The 18,040-nt window shown below is 38.7% G+C and overlaps 1 pseudogene; it reads left to right on the top strand.

The window, feature by feature from the left end:
- Positions 1-1,597: 1,597 nt before the first annotated feature.
- On the top strand, positions 1,598-17,795 carry LOC121436866 (annotated as a pseudogene).
- The last annotated feature ends 245 nt before the right edge of the window (positions 17,796-18,040 follow it).

The following is an 18,040-nucleotide window of genomic DNA, read 5'->3' as shown; positions in this document are numbered from 1 at the left end:
CCTCAGTCCATTTATTGTATGTATATAGTAGGGCTACTGTTTTGTTCTGTTAGTTAATCTTATATCTACCCACTTCACTAAAGTTGTTTATAAGCTGTAGTTCACTGGTAGAATTTTTGTGGTAGCTTATATATACTATCATATCATCTGTGAAGAATGCTACTTTAACTTATTTCTTTGTTATTTGTATACTTTTGATTTCCTTTGGCTGTCTGTTGTTCCAGCTAGAACTTTGAGTAGTCTATTGAAAATATATGGAGAGAGTGAACAGCCTTGTCTTGTTCCTGATTTTAGTGGAATTGCTTTGAGTTTCTCTCCATTTAATTTGATGTTGGCTATAGGCTTGCTGTATAATGCTTTATTATGTTTATGTATGTTCCTTGTATCCCTGATCTGTCCAAGAACTTTAGCATGAAGAGGTATTGAATTTTGTCAAGTGCTCTTTCAGTGTTTATTGAGATGATCATATGGGTTTTTTCTTTCAGTTTCTATATATGGTAGGTTATATTGACAGATTTTCATATGTTGAACCATTTCTGCATTTCTGGGATGAGCATGTAGTGTGCTTCCCCATCTTTTGATTCCTGTTCGCTTACCTAGATTTTCCATTTCCAGAATTCCTTTGGTTTGTGTTTTCTTTATTGTTTCTGTTTCCATTTTTAGGTCTTGAACTGTTCTATTCATTTCCATCAACTAATTTTTCTTAATTTTCTTGACATTCTTTATGATATTTATTGATTTCCTCCAAATTTTTGATTATCTTTTCCTTGATTTCTTTATTGATTTATCTATTTCTCCTTTAAGGACTTCTATCATCATCATAAAGTTGATTTTAAGATGGTATCCGTGTGCTTCAGCTGTGTTGGAATATTTAGGGCTTGCTGTAGTGGTGACACATTGCTCTGCCTACTGTTATTTGGGTTCTTATACTTATTTTGGCATATGGATATGGAGTGATTTATTTCTATAGCTATGTAGGTGCCAATTTCTGGACTTGCTTTTGTTGAATGGGTATTTTATTTTTCAGTTTTTGTTTCCTCTCTGGTCTTCTGGACCTTACAGCCTGTGATTAAGTAGAGGGTCTCTACCCACATTGGAGGATATACTTTTGATGGCCTGGATGCCCTCTGGTCCAGAAGCAGGTTGCTGTCCAAGTTTGAGGCTGGAGTTTTGGCTATGTATGTATGTGTCCTCTACTTAGGCCTGGGTTTCTCTGGGGATAAGATACTGGCCTGGATTCTACTGGGATAGAAGCTTTCTGCTTGGTTTTCAGCAAATAAGCCTGATTTCTAAGGTTTAAGATGATGGTCTGTTTTCTGAGAATCAGGATTCTTGTCTGACCTTTGATAGAGTGGAAGGCTTCTGCCAGAAGTATGGGACAGGATAGGATGATGAGAAGTAAAGGAGCAATTGGAGTTATACTGAAAAAGCAGGGACAAGCTGGGGGGGGGGGGTCAGTATTAACCCCAAGATACTGTTTTGGCTTCTGGTATAAGAAGAGGCTTCTGTCAGAGGTGTGGGTATGGGCACGGAGACAAGAAGAGGACAAGAGGTTCGGGTTGTGTTCTGCAGACATGGGACAATGTGAGTGGTCTCCATGGGAGGTGTGGTCCAGGATATGGTGATGAGGAGAGGAAGAGCACTTGGAGTTGTGCAGTGCAAGTGTGGGCATGGTGAGAAGCAGTCTTACCTGGGATTCAGGATGCTGGCCTTGCCTCTGGTTGAAGAAGAGACTTCTGACAGAGGTATGAGCTGGGGTATGGTGGCAAGGAGAGGCGAGGCAATTGGGGTTATATTGGGCAGTCACACAAAGAGTGAGAGGGGTCTTAACTGGGGTTCAGGATGTTGGCCTGGTCTCTGGGGAGTCAGGAGCTTCCATCACAGGCTATAGTTTTCTTATTTGAACTTTCCTAAGCAAGTTGGGTTTCCCAAACAAGAAATAGCACTAGCATATAATAGTGTATAAGTCAGAATAGCCACTGTCCTAAAAGTAGGCTATATTATTCAAATTTTAAATACCTTTGTTTTAGGAAGAAAATGGACAGCTTACTCCATATCAGCCCCCAAAGGGATCTTTCATAGTTTTTGTTTGGGTGTGTGAACACATGCTTATGAATACACACATTTATTTTTAAAATATACTACTCCATGCTCACCATTAAATGGTACGTCTATACCACATTGTCTCTCTCCTTAAAGCTCAGAGGCCATCATGAAAGAGGGGATGAAAATATTGTAAGAGCTGGAGGTCAGGAAAGGTTTAGGCACAAATGTATCTTGTGGAAATGATAGGACCCTGTAATCAAGAACTCACAGCACCCATGGTTGTCTATTGAAGACTCACAAGATCGAGTCAGTCAACATTCAAGCATGGATTAGTGAGAGGTCCATGAGCCCACATTCCTGGCTAAAGAGTTGTTGTCATTAATGGATTCTAGGAGAAGGAGAGTTAATTTGCCTTAAAAATGTGGTTTCTCTTAGATCAAGATCATACTTCAGTAGGTGAACCCACACCCAGGAGATTATGGGCAATCATTCTTGTTGGATGAACACTGGACTGAGGGCATTGTTAGAAAACATTCAGAGACATGAATTTGGGAGGGTGAAGGGTAGATCTGGGAGGAGTTGGGCAGAGGAGTGGAAGAGTGAATATGAGAAAAGCACAAAATATGTAATTATGGAATTCTACATTTAAATCTATTTTAAGTCAAACATTGATTGACTACACTGAGTGTGGTTATGATGTTTTACAAACACTTCACATATAGATAAATACTATAATGTATGTGTAATTTGTATCATAGCTGAAGGCAATAAGTTTTTCAAGTGAAAGGAGTGTCAAAAATCTGGATTGGGGCTTGCAGGCATGACACAATGTTAAGAGCACATGCTGCTCTCACAGGGAACTTGTATTCGATTTCTAGCATCCACGTGATGGCTCACACCCATCCATATGTGTGTGAGCATATGGATGGGTGTGAGCCAATGCACACATTGGTCTTGGAGATCCAATGCACTTTTCTTGCCTGTGCCAGCCTATCATACACATAGTGCACACAAATGCTTATAGGCAACACATTCATACACATAAAATAATAAAAAACGTAAAACATTTCATCTGAATAGGTATTGTGGATAATAAAATCTAAGTAAGAAAGGGACTCTTATCCCTTTATCTCTCTTATCCAGATTCAAAGATATTTGAAATAGTGAGGTATTTCCTCAAGTGAAAGTCTTTAAGCCCAAAATTGCACTTCATATGGAAACACTATTAGAAAAAATAATGGCGTTTTATTAATTATTATCTTTCAATATAGTGGATAGCATCTGAATATTAAGTGAGTAGTAGGCATTCTTCAAGTGATTCTAACCTAATTATTTGCTTCTTTCTACTATATAACAAAGCAAAGGAACACCAGAAGCTATGAGGTAGTTCTCACATAGCAACACAGTGCATGACATTCAATGACTGCTTAGTCATTGTCAGAGTGTATAAATAGAAGGTAAGATTAAGATTTAGTATACAGAAATGGCAGTTGCTAATAGTTACCCTATGATAGAAGACATGAACTGCTCGTATCTTCAGGCAAGCCAGCATGTCTGACCCTTTTAGTCAGGAAGAAGAGTATTTGGGCAGCTATTTTTTTTTGAGACAGGGTTTCTTTGTTGAGTAGTTAATTTAATCCCAGACATTGCTCACCAGAAAGAGGATTTGATATTCTGTCTGCAGACAAAAGAAAGTCCAAGTTGATTTCTGCCTGACTTGGGAAGAGGTCAGGTGATTGTTTAAGGATAGCCAGATGTTTTCCAAGGAGAAGTCAAGGATGTCTGAATTTGTCTCTAATTTTAGGTTTCTAATGTTTTAATTATGTAAAACCACTGATTAAGAAAGACAACTGTCACAGCACTGAATAAAAAGTATGTAAACAGTTCAACTGCATATTATATTACAAAGGGTGTGCAGCAGGCAAAACTTTTCATTGAAGGTTCAGTGATCTCAAGAGAAGAAAACACTTGTTTCTCGTCCTACCCCAGGAACCATAGCAAACAACTCACTCACTGTAGGTAAGGAAACCTATAGCAAAATACAAACAGCCCCTGATGAATGGTCATAAACCATATCTTTGGGTACAACTGTAGTCAGTTGGATGCTGAGCCCTTCCAAACCACCATCTAAAAAAACAACAGAATCAATGAATCCATCCACAATTAGGGATCCAGAATCTCACCCTCTCTCATAATATTTACAAAAGAAATCTTTCTGAAAAAGTAACCATCCTTACTAACTGGTGATGCAGTACCCACTTTCCTAGTAATCTCAGTGGGCTCAGAAAAGAAGCATGTCAGTAGACTTCATCACAATATCTGCCAGAAAAGGGCACTTGACTAACCAGCAGCCACTTAGAATCATTTCAAAGTTGGGTCCCAAACAGCTGAACTCTGAACAGCTTCAACTAGGTTAGAAGTGGATATCCCAGATTCCTCTGACAAAGAGCAGTTTCCTTGTTTGTTGACATCAAATAATTATGTTGCTCACAGCCAACACAACTTGAGAATATTGAAAACCGCACCTAGATCTGAAAGCCCAATAAAAATCCCCAGTTCTATGCTATGAAGAAGATTATTGGCAAAGAGAATCCTTAAATTACCCTTATAGCATGTGTCTTCTCGGCAAAGCACCAAATGGCGCTTTCTTTACTAGCCAAACTAATGGGGAAAGAATACATCCACAGATGGCAACAAGACTTGTATTGAGCCAATCATTATAATCTCCTCTCCTACCAATGCTTTTACCATACATCAAGCAGCTATCAAAGTACCAGAAAGATACCCAGAAGGCATACAGCAGAAGGGAGGTGTGGTCTGGCAAGTCAAAATCTGGATGGTTATTCCTGAGTAATTAAAAGCTGGCTTAAACATCAGTCATACATAACCTTACATATAAAGCCAGTCCCTGGCTAATTTTATGCTGCTTGTTAATTCTCCCTCATAAATACTACAGTTATTGAGTATTCTGAGGCTATACTAAGATGATAAAATTTCTGATGAATTCAACATTAATATGTTACTTCTCTGTTTTTATTTTCAAAGAGGATTTCAGCAGATAACATTCCTTATAAGATGTTGGAAAAGAAGTAGCCTTGTTAGAATTAAGATTTAAAATCTCCTGAACAGACATTAAAATTCTCTTCTTTTTAGTATCTCTCCTGCTTTTGTTGAGACATTTCCTCTATTGCCATGTTTTTTTTAACACTGTAGTGGACAACTGGACTTAAATGACAGCATTTCAGGTTCTAACAGTCTACGTCAACTTTGATCAGGAGAAATTCCATCTATGTGACTAACCTTTTTCACAATTGCATAGTGCCTGACACAGACACATCTTAAATAAAGGTGAGAAGGGCAGCATCTCATAGTAGATTAAGAGCATGGATTATGTGTTAGATGGTACCCAGTTTTGGATGATAGTGTTACTGATTATTAATTGTATGATATTGGAAAAGGCAATTCACCTTTCTGTTTATCTGATAGTTTTTCCATCAAAATGAATGTTTGTGATATCTTCCATTTATGGTACCTATTATTGGAATGTAATTCCATTGTAAACTGGTTGTGTGGGTATATGGATGTGGATGTGTGTAGAATTAGGTAGAATAATGATGCCTGGTAAATTTTCTCAAAACTCACTATGATAAATACCATGATCAAGGTAACTTAAAGAAGTAAGAGTTTATTTGGATTTATAGTTTGAGAGCAATAGTCTTTGGTGGCAGAGAAGGCATTGCAGCAGATGACCAGACAAGAAAGTTAACACATGTCCATTGAGACACAACAAGCAGACAACTCAAGGTGGAAGTTAGGCATGACTATAAACTGTCAAACCCAGCCCCCCTAAGACATACTTCCTCTAGCAAAACCCTACTTCCTGCCAAACAGTACCACCTCCCTGGACCAAGTTTTCAAATACATGGGAGACATTTCTTATTCAAAATACCACACTGTCTTCTGTCAAATTATATTTTGCTGTTTTAGCTTAAGAATGGGATCTTGCTAAATAACCCAGGCTGGCCTAAAATTTCTATGTACTACCAGGCTGTTCTAGATTTAATCATCATAATATTTAGGTGTATCTACTTAACACAAACACTTTTAAGTAGCATTAAAATTGGACAAACACCTAGGCAATATCTATTTAAAATTTTAATTCTAATAAATGAATTGCTTATGTAAAAATTGAAAATTTTTTTAACATAAAAACAATGATAAAACTGTGCTTACCCCAGAAATTCCATGCCACAATCTCAAATTACTAATGAAGCTTCTTTAAACAACTGCATAATTCAATATCCTTCTGAAAGATACATGACACCACTTCTTATTTTACTGTATGTAGAGAAAATTTATGTATATTTACTCAAAATATGTCATAGAATTTAAATTCTTAAGATGTCATATTCTTTGCTTTCAGGTTACAAGAAGATTTATGGATGGGCTCCAGGAGCTACAACAAAGTAAGTAGTAATCATGGAAGAGAATTCTAAACTTATGTCTCGTCAATGGTGAGACCAAAGTATAATATAACTAGAGATAGGTGCCATACACCAGCAGGACTGAGAGAGTTGGGGTTTCATTAACATCACTGCCCTTTGGATCTAGAGTAGACACCTCAGCACCATTAGCACACACAACTTCAAAATCTGCCTCCATCAAACATTTGCTATGACCCCAATCATTCAGTGAAGAGAATAGAACCCATCCATGACCATGTTTTATGGGGTAAATAGTTACCAGACACCACAGATTCTACCTATATCTAGACCATCTAAATTATGTAATATGTGTTCCAACTTTCAGCTCTCTCTTTGTTTCTCAAATCTATAAATATCTTCTGGGATTTAAGAGTCACATTACATATTTAGTAGATTGTTTCTTATAATTTACTTAACACATATACATCCTAGTGAACAGTCAGGGCATCTGGTTCATATTAAGTCATTTAGTATTTTTTTAAATAAAAATGTAAAATGTGTTTTAAAAGAAGGACTAGATCTCCCGCGACATCAAAGAAAGTCTGAAATACAGCTAAGTACAGGCTGTGACTGCACAGAGAAGACCAAGAAGTGAGTGATCACTCACATAGCAGGGCACCTCAATCTTTAGGCCCTCAGTAGCAGGGCAAGACCCCAGACCCCTCCCCCACCTGCATCAGCTACTCTAGCCAGCCAACAGACAAACTTGCTCCAACACCCTCATTTCATCAATCAGACCTTGTAAACTGTAAGTTGCACTCTGCCCCCAAACCTTCCTATTCCCCACAGCCTCAGAGGAACTCTGAAACACAGACAGCGACTGCACAGAAAGAACCAAGAAGTGAGTGATGACTATACATTAGAGTACCCCCCTCTCTAGGCCCTCAGTACCAGGGCAAAACCCAAGGCCCCTCCCCCACCTGCCTCACCTTCTCTAGCCAGCCATCAGGCAAGCTTCCTGAAGGTAGACTACTGTTCCAAAACACCCACCCCATGGATGGGCCCTGTAAGATATGAGCCCAACTCCACCACAAAACCCTCCAATATAGCCCTCCCCCCAGCGACCTCAGAGAAACTCTGAAGCACAGGCTGCAACGGCACAAAGAGGACCAAGAAAAGAACTCTGAAACACAGGCTGCTATTGCACAGAGCAGACCAAGAGAGTGGACCAAGAGAGCTGGACAAGAGAGTCCTCAGAGACTCCCCAAGACACAGACAGCGACAGGACAGAGCAGACCAAGAACAGTTCCCAAAGACACAGATAGAAACTTCAAGGATTGGACAAAGAGGCAAAGACACTGCCAGCACCAATTGTAGGAGGAGATTGGTAGGTGCCAATGTAAGAATTCATTTAAAAACCTAAAAAGCAACATGGTAATATCAGAACCCAGTGGTCGTACAACAGGAAGATTTGAACATCCTAACCCAGAAGAATCAGAAGAAAACAATTTTAAATGTAACTTTATGAGAATGTTGGAGACCATTAAAGAGGAAATGAAATTTTTCCTTAAAAAACTGGAGGAAAAGACAAACAAAAAGTTGGAAGAAATTGATAAATCTCTTTAAGAAACCCAAGAAAAAACAAATAGGTGATGCAAACAGTTCAAGACTTGAACAATGAAACAGATGAAATAAAAAAAAAAACACAAACCAAGGAAATTCTGGATATGGAAAATCTGGGAAAATGAATGGGAACTACAGAGGCAAGCATAACCAACAGAATACAAGAGATAGAAGAGAGAATCTCAGGTGTTGAAGATACTATAGAGGAAATAGACTCATCAGTCAAAGAAAATGTTAAAACCAACAAATTCTTCACACAAAATATCCAGGAAATCTGGGATACCATGTAAAGACCAAACCTAAGAATAATAGGGATTGAAGAAGGAAAGGAAATCCAGCTCAAAGGCACAGAAAATACATTCAACAAAATCATAAAAGAAAACTTCCCCAACAAAGAAGGATATCCGTATGAAGGTGTAAGAAGCTTACAGAACACCAAATAAACTGAACCAAAAAAAAACGTTCTCTCACCATATAACAATCAAAATACAAAACATACTTGGTAACAAAGCAAACCTCAACAGATACAAAAAAAAATGGAATAATCCCCTGTATCTTGTAGGATCACCATGGTTTAAAGATAGAATTTAACAACAACACTAGTGGAAGAAAGTCTACAAACTCATGGAAATTGAACAGTGCTCAACTGAATCACCCCTGGGTCAAGGAAGAAATAGAGAAAGAAATTAAAGACTTCCTAGAATTGAATGAAAATGAAGGCACAATGTACCCAAACCTATGGAAAACTATGAGAGCAGTGCTAAGAGGAAAATTGATAACACTAAGTGCCTACATGAAGAAAGTGGAGAAATCTTACACCTATGACTTAAGAGCATACCTGAAAGCTCTAGAACAAAAAGAAGCAGACTCACCCAGGAGACATATACTACAGAAAATAATCAAATTAAGGGCTGAAATCAATAAAATATAAACAAAAAAACAATACAAAGAAACAATGAAACTAAGAACTGGTTCTTTTAAAAATCACTAAGATAGGCAAAACCTTATCCAAACTATTCAGAAGGTAGATAGAGAACATCTAAATTAACAAAATTAGAAATGAAAAGGGGAACATAAAAACAGACAAGGAGGAAATTCAGAGAGTCATTAGGTCATACTACAAAAACAATTTTCTGGATAGGCACCACATAACAAAATTAAATCACAACCAGGTGAACAATTTAAATAGACCTATAACCTGCAATGAAATAGAAATAGTCATCAAAAGACACTCAACCAAAAAAAGCCCAGAGTCAGATGGTTTCCGTGCAGAATTCTACCAGAACTTCAAAGAAGATCTAATAACCATACACCTCAAACTGTTCCACATAATAGAAACACAGGGGACATTGCCAAACTCTTTTTATGAAGCTACAGTTACTCTGATACTAAAACCACACAAAGACACAAGCAAGAAAGAGAATTACAAACCAATTTTCCCTCCTGAACAAAGATACAAGATCAATTCAAAAAAAAAAAATCAGTACACGTCCTACATACAAATGATAAAGAAACTGAGAAAGAAATCCAAAAATATCACCCTTTACATTAGCTGCCAATAGTATAAAATATCTTAGGGTAACACTAACAAAAGAAGTGAAAGACCTGTTTGACAAGAACTTTAAGTGGTTGAAGAAGGAAATTAAAGAAGATATCAGAAAGTGGAAAGATCTCCCATGCCCTTGGATAGGTAGGATCAACATAACAAAAATGGCAATCTTACCAAAAGCAATCTATAGATTTGATGATATCCCCATCAAAATCACTACACAATTATTCACAAACCTCAAAAGAGCAATAATCAACTTCATATGGAAAAAGAAAAAAAAAACCAGGACAGCTAAAATAATCCTGTACACCAAAGGAACTTTCAGAGTTATCACCATCTCTGACATCAAGGTCTATTATGGAACTACAGTAATGAAAACAGCCTGGTATTAGCATAAAGGCAAACAGATTGACCAATGGAAACAAATAGAAAACCCAGATATTAATACACACACTATGAAAACCTGATTTTTGGCAAAGAAGTTAAATGATACAATGGAAAAAAGAAAGCATCTTCAACAAACGGTGCTAAAATAATTTGATATCAACATGTAGCAGAATGAAAATAGATCCATATCTATCCTCATGCATAAAACTCAAGTCCAAGCCGGGCGTTGGTGGCGCACGCCTTTAATCCCAGCACTCGGGAGGCAGAGGCAGGCGGATCTCTGTGAGTTCGAGACCAGCCTGGTCTACAGAGCTAGTTCCAGGACAGGCTCCAAAGCCACAGAGAAACCCTGTCTCGAAAAACCAAAAAAAAAAAAAAAAAAAAAAAAAAAAAAAAAAAAAAAAAAAAAAAAAACCTCAAGTCCAAATGGATTAAAGACTTCAATATAAATCCAACTACACTGAACCTGATAGAATAGAAAATGGGAAGTAGCCTTCAATGCATGGGCACAGGAGGCCACTTCTTAAATATAACCCCAGGAGCACAGACACTGAGAGCTACAATAAAGAAATTGGACCTCCTGAAACTGAGAAGCTTCTGTAAAGCAAAGGACACAGTCAATAAGACAAAACAGCAGCCTACTGAATGGGAAAAGGTCACCAATCACACATCAGACAGAGGACTGATCTCCAAAATATATAAAGAACTCAAGAAATTAGATATCAAAATACCAAATAATCCAATTAAAATAGGGTACATATCTAAACAGAGAATTCTCAACAGAAGAATCTCAAATGGCTGAAAGACACTTAAGAAAATCTTCAACATCCTTAGCCATCTGGAAAATGTAAATCAAAAGACTCTGCAATACCGTATTACACCAGTAAGATTGTCTAAGACCAAAAACACCAATGATAGCTTATGCTGAAGAGGATGTATAGTAAGGGGAATACTCCTCCATTGCTGGTGTGAATATAAACTTGTACAACCACTTTGGAAATCAGTATGGCATTTTCTCAGAAAATTTGGAAACAACCTACCTCAGGACACAGCAATACCACTCTTGGGCATATACCAAAGAATGTTCAATCATACAAGGGCATTTGTTCAACTATGTTCATAATAACCAGAACCTAGAAACAACCTAGATGCCCCTCAATCCAAAAATGAACAAAGAAAATATGCTACAATGGGGTACTACTCAGTGGTAAAAAACCAATGACATCTTAAAATTTGCATGTAAATGGGTGGCACTAGAAAAAGCCATCATAAGTGAGGTAACACAGACACAGAAAGATGAGCATGGTATGTACTCACTCATAAGTGGATACTAGCTACAAAGCAAAGGATGATGACCATACAGTCCATGACCCCAGATAAGCTAAGTAGCAAGGATAATTCTAAGAGAAACACAGATAGATCCCCCTGGGAAGGAGAAATTGACAAAATCTCCTGACAAAATTGGGAGCATAGAGGTGGGGGGAGAAGGGAAGGAGGATGTGAGACGAAAGGGGGGAAGAGAACTTGAGGGAATGAGATAGTTGAGATAGGGGAAGAACAGAGATAGAGGGCAAGGAAAGAGATATTTTGATTGAGGGAGCCATTATGGGGCCAACAAAAAACCTGGCACTAGACAAATTCCCAGGAATCCAGAAGGATGACCCCAGCTAAGACCCTAAGCAGTGGTAGAGAGGGTGTCTGAACTGGTCTTGCCCTGTAATCAGATTGATTACTATCATAAATGGCACCATAGAAGCTTTAAACAACAACTGATAGAGACAGGTGCATAGAGCCACAGCAGAGTACTGGTCTGAGCTGGCTGCCAAAGTCCAGTTCAAGAATGGGAGGAGTGAGAATATGAGCAAAGAGGTCAAGATCATGATGGGGATACCCATTGAAACAGCCTACCTAAGCTAATGGGAGCTCACCAACTCTGTCTAGACAGGGAAGGAACCAGCCAGCATAGGAGCAAAGTAGGCCCTCTGAATGTGGGTGATAGTTGTTTGGCTGGGGCAGACTATGGGGCCACTGGCAGTGGTACCAGGATTTATCCCTACTGCTTGTACTGGCTTTTTGGAACCAATTCTCTTTGGAGGGATACCTTACTCAGCCTAAAAACAGTAGGGATGGCCTTGGTCCTTCCTCAATACAATGTGCCTTACCCTCTTTGAGGGAGATGGAATGAGGTTGGGTGGAAGGTGGAGGCAACGGGAGGAGGGGAGGGAGTGAGAACTGTGATTGGTGTGTAAAATGAAAAAAAAGATAGTTTTTTAAAAAAACTAAATTAAAAAATAAATAAAAGAAAGACTAAAATAAAGCATGAGCAAAATTTTAAAAATTATACTGGAGTAAAAGAGGCTGTTAAATGGGAATATAAAACTCTGAATCTGACCAGGTGGTGGTGGTGCATGCCGTTAATTCCAGCATTCAGGAGGCAGATGCAGGTGGATTTCTGTGAGTTCAAGGTCAGACTGATCTACAGGCTCTAAAGCTATATAGAAACCCTGTTTTGTAAAACAAACAAACAATTTCATAGAAATTAGTTAATTTAAGATATAAGAGCTAGCTAGGAATATGCTTGAGTTATTGGCCAAACAGTGCTGTAGTTAATACAGTTTCTGTGTCTGGGTAGCCAGGAAACATAAGAGAAGTCTCCATTTATTGGTGTTGTAATGTGGAGTGGTGGGCTGCATCCTGCCACCCAGCTAGTTTAACCAGCGAAATAACCACATGGAAATTATATTAATTTAAACATTGCCTGGCCCATTAACTCTAGCCTCTTATTGTCTAACTCTCACATATTAGTTTAACCCATCTCCATTAATGTGTATTGCCACTTGACTGTGGCTTACTGGCATGAGTCTAAACAGCATCTGTCTCGGAGAGGAGAGCCATGGCATCTGCCACACTGCCTTCTTCCTCCCCGCATCCAGTTCTGTCTTCCCCATCTATCTAAGTTCTGCCCTATCAAAATGCCTAGGCAGTTTCTTTATTTGACCAATGAAAGCAACACATAGAAAGAAGATCCTCCTACACCATACAGGACTTCAGGGTAGGAACTCGAGAAGAATCTTGAAGTACAAACCAAGAGGGACACTACTTGCCAGTTCAATCAAAGGCCCAGACTTAGCTTGCTTTCATGGTGAGCCTAGGATCACCTAAGGATGATACTGCCCACAGCAGGTTGGCTCTCTGTGCATCTATTAATAAACAACATAATCTCCCACAGACATGGCCACAGGCCAATCTGTTCTAGATAACTTTTCAATTGAGATTCTCCTGTCAAACTACTATAATCAGTGTCAAGTTCATAATAATTAATACTAAAGCATCACCCTTTGCTTTTTTTAATAATTCAATTTTTAAACATGAGTAAAGTTACATTTTAAATGAAAAAAAGGTAGTTGATAATAAGAACAGCATAGTAAGAATAAATGACAGGGAAAAAGAGTCTTAAGGGTAGGTGTAAGGGCAATATGACACATGATAGATACAAGTATAAAGGGAAATACTAAAAGCAGAAGGGCACAGTAGGGATGGAGTAGGGAGTAGAGAGATGAGGAGGTGCAGAGAGCCAACCAAATATGAATATTATTAAAATGTGATGAGGAAACTTGTTATTCTGTGATGAATTTGGTAAGTGTTAGGCAGAAAAGAAAGGAGAGGGAAATGCTAAGATCCAAGTCCATTTCAATCTGCTGTTTTCTTCCTGCACCAGAGACTCTATCCATATAGAGATGAGGAACAAAGTGGTTGTGAGGCCATAGGTTCCTCGGTGTGGAGAGATGGTGCCTAATTATTCAGGCTTCTTTTTATGCTGAAACTGTTGCCACATCACATACTGCACTGTAATATTCTAGGTTAATTTGACGATTTTCATTTTCATACACATTAATCGTAATTACACTTTAACTTTTAAGCTTTTTCTGAGGACTACAGGTGGAAAGCATTATCATTAACTGTTTACCAAGTAAACACACATTTAGAACAGGTTTATTAATGCAAAATGAAAGAAAACAGACGTCTGCTAGAAAAAAAAATATGTTTTGAGAAAATCTGACAGGATTAAGTCTCTTTTTCTTCCAGCTGTACCTGTAAATTCCTAATCTCCACCCAAATACTGAGACACTGCCCACTTGTTCCAATAAGGCATATAGCATACAGGTTGAGAACAAAGAGGAAAGTTGTATCCTCAAGCTGGTTCGAACCACCCCACCCCCAGGCTCTTTGACTTTGTGGCCATTTTCACTTGAGAATGTTGTTTAACTTTCCTGAGTTTCAACCTCCCTTTCATTATCTATAAAATGGAAACAATGAAAAGACCAAGAAAAACTGTGAGAAACTGTTAGAAAAATTAAGCAAAGTGAGTAACAACACATAAAGTACTTAATGCATTACCAGGAACATGGTAAATAATCTGTAACTGTGAATAATCAATTATTTTTCAAAGACTATATTAAGATCATGTGAGGGAGGATTTCCCCTCTTATAAGGCAGGTAAGTAGAAGAACATACAAGTTCCAAGCTTCCCATATTGTTCCTATATTTATTGGCAACTATTCATCTAGCTTCGCCATCAAAAGAAAAAAAAAAGGGTACAGCAGTTAAGCTCCAAAACACAAAATGTTTCTTGCCAACAGTCCACCCAGTAAGGGAACAGTTTTTTCACACCATAATATTTTTATTGATTATTTGGGAGCCTCTCAGAATGCACTCTGATCACACTCACTTCCCAGCCCTCCCAGATCCACCCCACACCCTAGAGCTTTCTGCCCTAAAACAAAACAAAAAAAGGAACAATGCATCAAGTCCAGTTTGTGTTGCCCATTTGCTTACTGGAGCCCGGTCAAACTTTCAGGGGCCAGCACATTATGAAGACTGAGTCCTTCTGACTGTACCCACTTTAAAAGGTGATGGCAGGCAACAGCAACAGCTTTACACAGAAAGAAAGATAAATCCATTGGGGGAAAAAACAGGTCTTTAGTTAGGTTGAATAACAACAAAGCAACAACACTGATTATTTTCATAACATATATTCTCAAAACAAGCTGCTAATTACATTTTTACAACTTTATGAAATGAAACTGAAACTGTTAGATTTTGTTGATTTTGCATGGGTTGGGCAGACAGTGAGGCAATCCCTGTAGAACAGGGAAGGCCTGTTCTTTACTGGGTGTTTCTGAGAAGAACAACACATCAATCAAGTGACTTCAAAATCATGCCTACCCAATTATTTAAAAGAAAATAAAAGCTTACCTTCTTACTGAAAAAAAAAATTTAAGACAACTATATCTGCTGGTGCTGGAGGTGACAGTGGTGGAGAAGACAATAATAGCTACACTAATGGATAACCCAACTCAGACGTACTTTCAGCCATTATAAATAGGAAAATGAGGACAAGCCAAAAATCTCATAAAAGCATAGTGTTAGGTTCATAACAGTGCAGCCAGGAGTCATTCCTCACCACCTCACAAGCCAACCGCTACATGTGAGTAGTCCTGGCCCACCCTGTTCTGTACTTCTTTAGTGCTTTTCCTTCAGTATGCTTGAGAAAGTGCCCCATGAAGGAGAGAAGGTAGAGATTTTCTTTGTCTTTCTAGGAGAAATCATTCCTTCAGGCAGAAACATCTCAGCTCATGTTCCTCATCATCTAGACTTTCTTGAACAAGGAAATTTTCCTCCAGTAGTTGATCTCTAATGCTTCCAATACCTTGATCAAGATTCACTATGATAACCTGATGGACCCTTTCAAGATGAGCAGTGGTAAAGATCTAGAAATTGACAATATCCCCAGGCATCAGGAACACAAGTTGAGTTTGGTAGACATTGGCATTGGCATGACCAAGGCTGACCTCATACCTAACTTGGGAGCCATTGCCAAGCCTGGCACAAAAATGTTTGTGGAGAATCTCCAGCCTAGTGCAGACATGTCCAGGATTGGGGCTGGATTCGTGTCTGCCTATCTGGTGGTACAGAAAGTGGTTGTGATTACAAAATAAAAACATGAGCTGTATTCATGGAGTTTTCTGCTAGTGGATCCTTCCCTACTTATGCAGACCACAGCGAACCTATTGGCCAAGATACAAAAATTATTCTTCACCTCAAAAAATACCAGTCAGAACACCTATATGATATGAAGGTCAAAGGAGTGATGGATAAGCACTCACAGGTCATAAGCTATCCCATCATTCTCTATTTGGAAAAGAAAGGAGACCAGTACTGATGAGGCAGATGAAGAGAAAGGTGAGAAAGAGGAGAAAAAGATAAGAATTAAGAGAAGCCTAATATTGAAAATATGGGGGTGAATGAGGAAAGTGGAAAGAAAAAAGAAAAGAAAAAGAAAACCAAGAGTATTAAGGAGTAATACCTTGATCAGAAAGAACTGGATAAAATCAAGCATATTTGGACCAGAAACCCTGATGATTTCATTCAGAATGAATATGATGAATTCTATAAGAGCCTCACCAATAAGTGGGAAGACTACTTGGAAGTCAAATACTTCTCTGTAAAAGATTTGTTGGAATTCAAAACATTGATCTTCATCCTGTAGCAGGCTCCCTTTAGCCTCTTTGAGAACAGGGGAAAAAACATCAAACTCTTGCATTCATCTTGTGTTCATCATGGGCAGCTGTGATGAGCTGATACCTGAATACATCAACTATATCTGTGGCTTGATTGACTACAGTACCTACCTCTGAGAATCTCCTGAGAAAAGCAAAATCTTGAAAGTTATCTACAAAAAAAAAAAACATTTTGAAGAAATACCTTTAGTTTGTTTCTTACGTGGCAAAAGACAAAGAGAACTAGAATCGGAAGCTTGGAATCCAAGAAGATTCCACTAACCTGTGATGCCTCCCTGAGCTGCTGTGCCATCACACTTCTCAGTCTGGAGATGAGATGACTTCCATGTCAGAGTATGTGTCTCACACTGAGGAGACACCGAATCCATCCACTACATCACTGGTCAGAGCAAAAAGCAGGTGACAAACAGCCTTTGTGGAGCATGTGCAGAAGTGGAGCTTTGAGGTGGTGTATATGACTGAGCCTATTAATTAGGACTAAGTACAGAAGCTTAAAGAATTGAATGGGAACAAATTGTCTCAGTGACTAAGGAGAGCCTGGAGCTACCAGAGAATGAGGAGGAGAAGAAAATAAATGGAAGAGAGCAAGGCAAAGTTTGAGAATCTCAGGAAGCTCATGAAGGAGATCTTGGGTAAGAAGGTTGAGAAAGTGACAATCTCCAGCAGTCATGTCTACAGCCTATTGTATTGTGAGAAGCACCAATGGCTGCTCATATAACATGGAATGGATCATGAAGGTGCAGGAATTTTGAAACAACTCTACAATAGGCCACATGCTGTTCCTAGACACTAACCCCAACCACCCCTGCAGCAGAACACCAAGGAGGACAAAAATGACAAAGCCTTCTAGAACCTAGAGGTGCTGCTGTTTGCAAATGCTCTTTCTTCTCTTCCTTCTCCCTTGAGGATCTCAGGGCCCATTGTCATGGTATCTATTACATGATCAAACTAGGTCTAGGCACTGAGGAAGGTGAGGTGCCAGCGGAGGAACCCAGCGCTGCTGTTCCTGATAAGATTCTTTCACTTGAGGGTAACTAGGATGCACATCACATGGAAGAAGTATATAGAGATCTTTCTGGAAGCTGGAGCCCTCTGTATGGTTTTCCCATGGCTTCCCCAGAAGCCTTGACTGACCCTGACCTGCTTGGCTATTGGTTTTCTTCTATCCTGTCCTCGGTGTCTTAATGAGGGAAATCCCCCACCCTCACCAAATAGCAGGTTTAAGTGTTAGTATTATGGGTGGTTGCATTGTTTTGAAATTAAAATTATCAAAAATGAAGGAGATGTAGATTTTTAAGTACAGTAAGTATTATTTAAAGGTAGATTTTAATACAATGTAACATCATAGGCCCTTCTTCATTCACATGTCTTCATCTGTTTCAAGCCTCTGAAGCCCAAGGTATGAGTGCTGAACTTTTCAGCGTTAACTT

The sequence above is a fragment of the Microtus oregoni genome, unplaced genomic scaffold (assembly GCF_018167655.1).
Source record: "Microtus oregoni isolate MIOR12 unplaced genomic scaffold, Mior012 000050F_004, whole genome shotgun sequence".
Lineage (NCBI taxonomy): Eukaryota > Metazoa > Chordata > Mammalia > Rodentia > Cricetidae > Microtus > Microtus oregoni.
The sequence above is the reverse complement of the archived record's forward strand: the minus strand, read 5'-3'. Positions and strand labels throughout refer to the sequence as shown.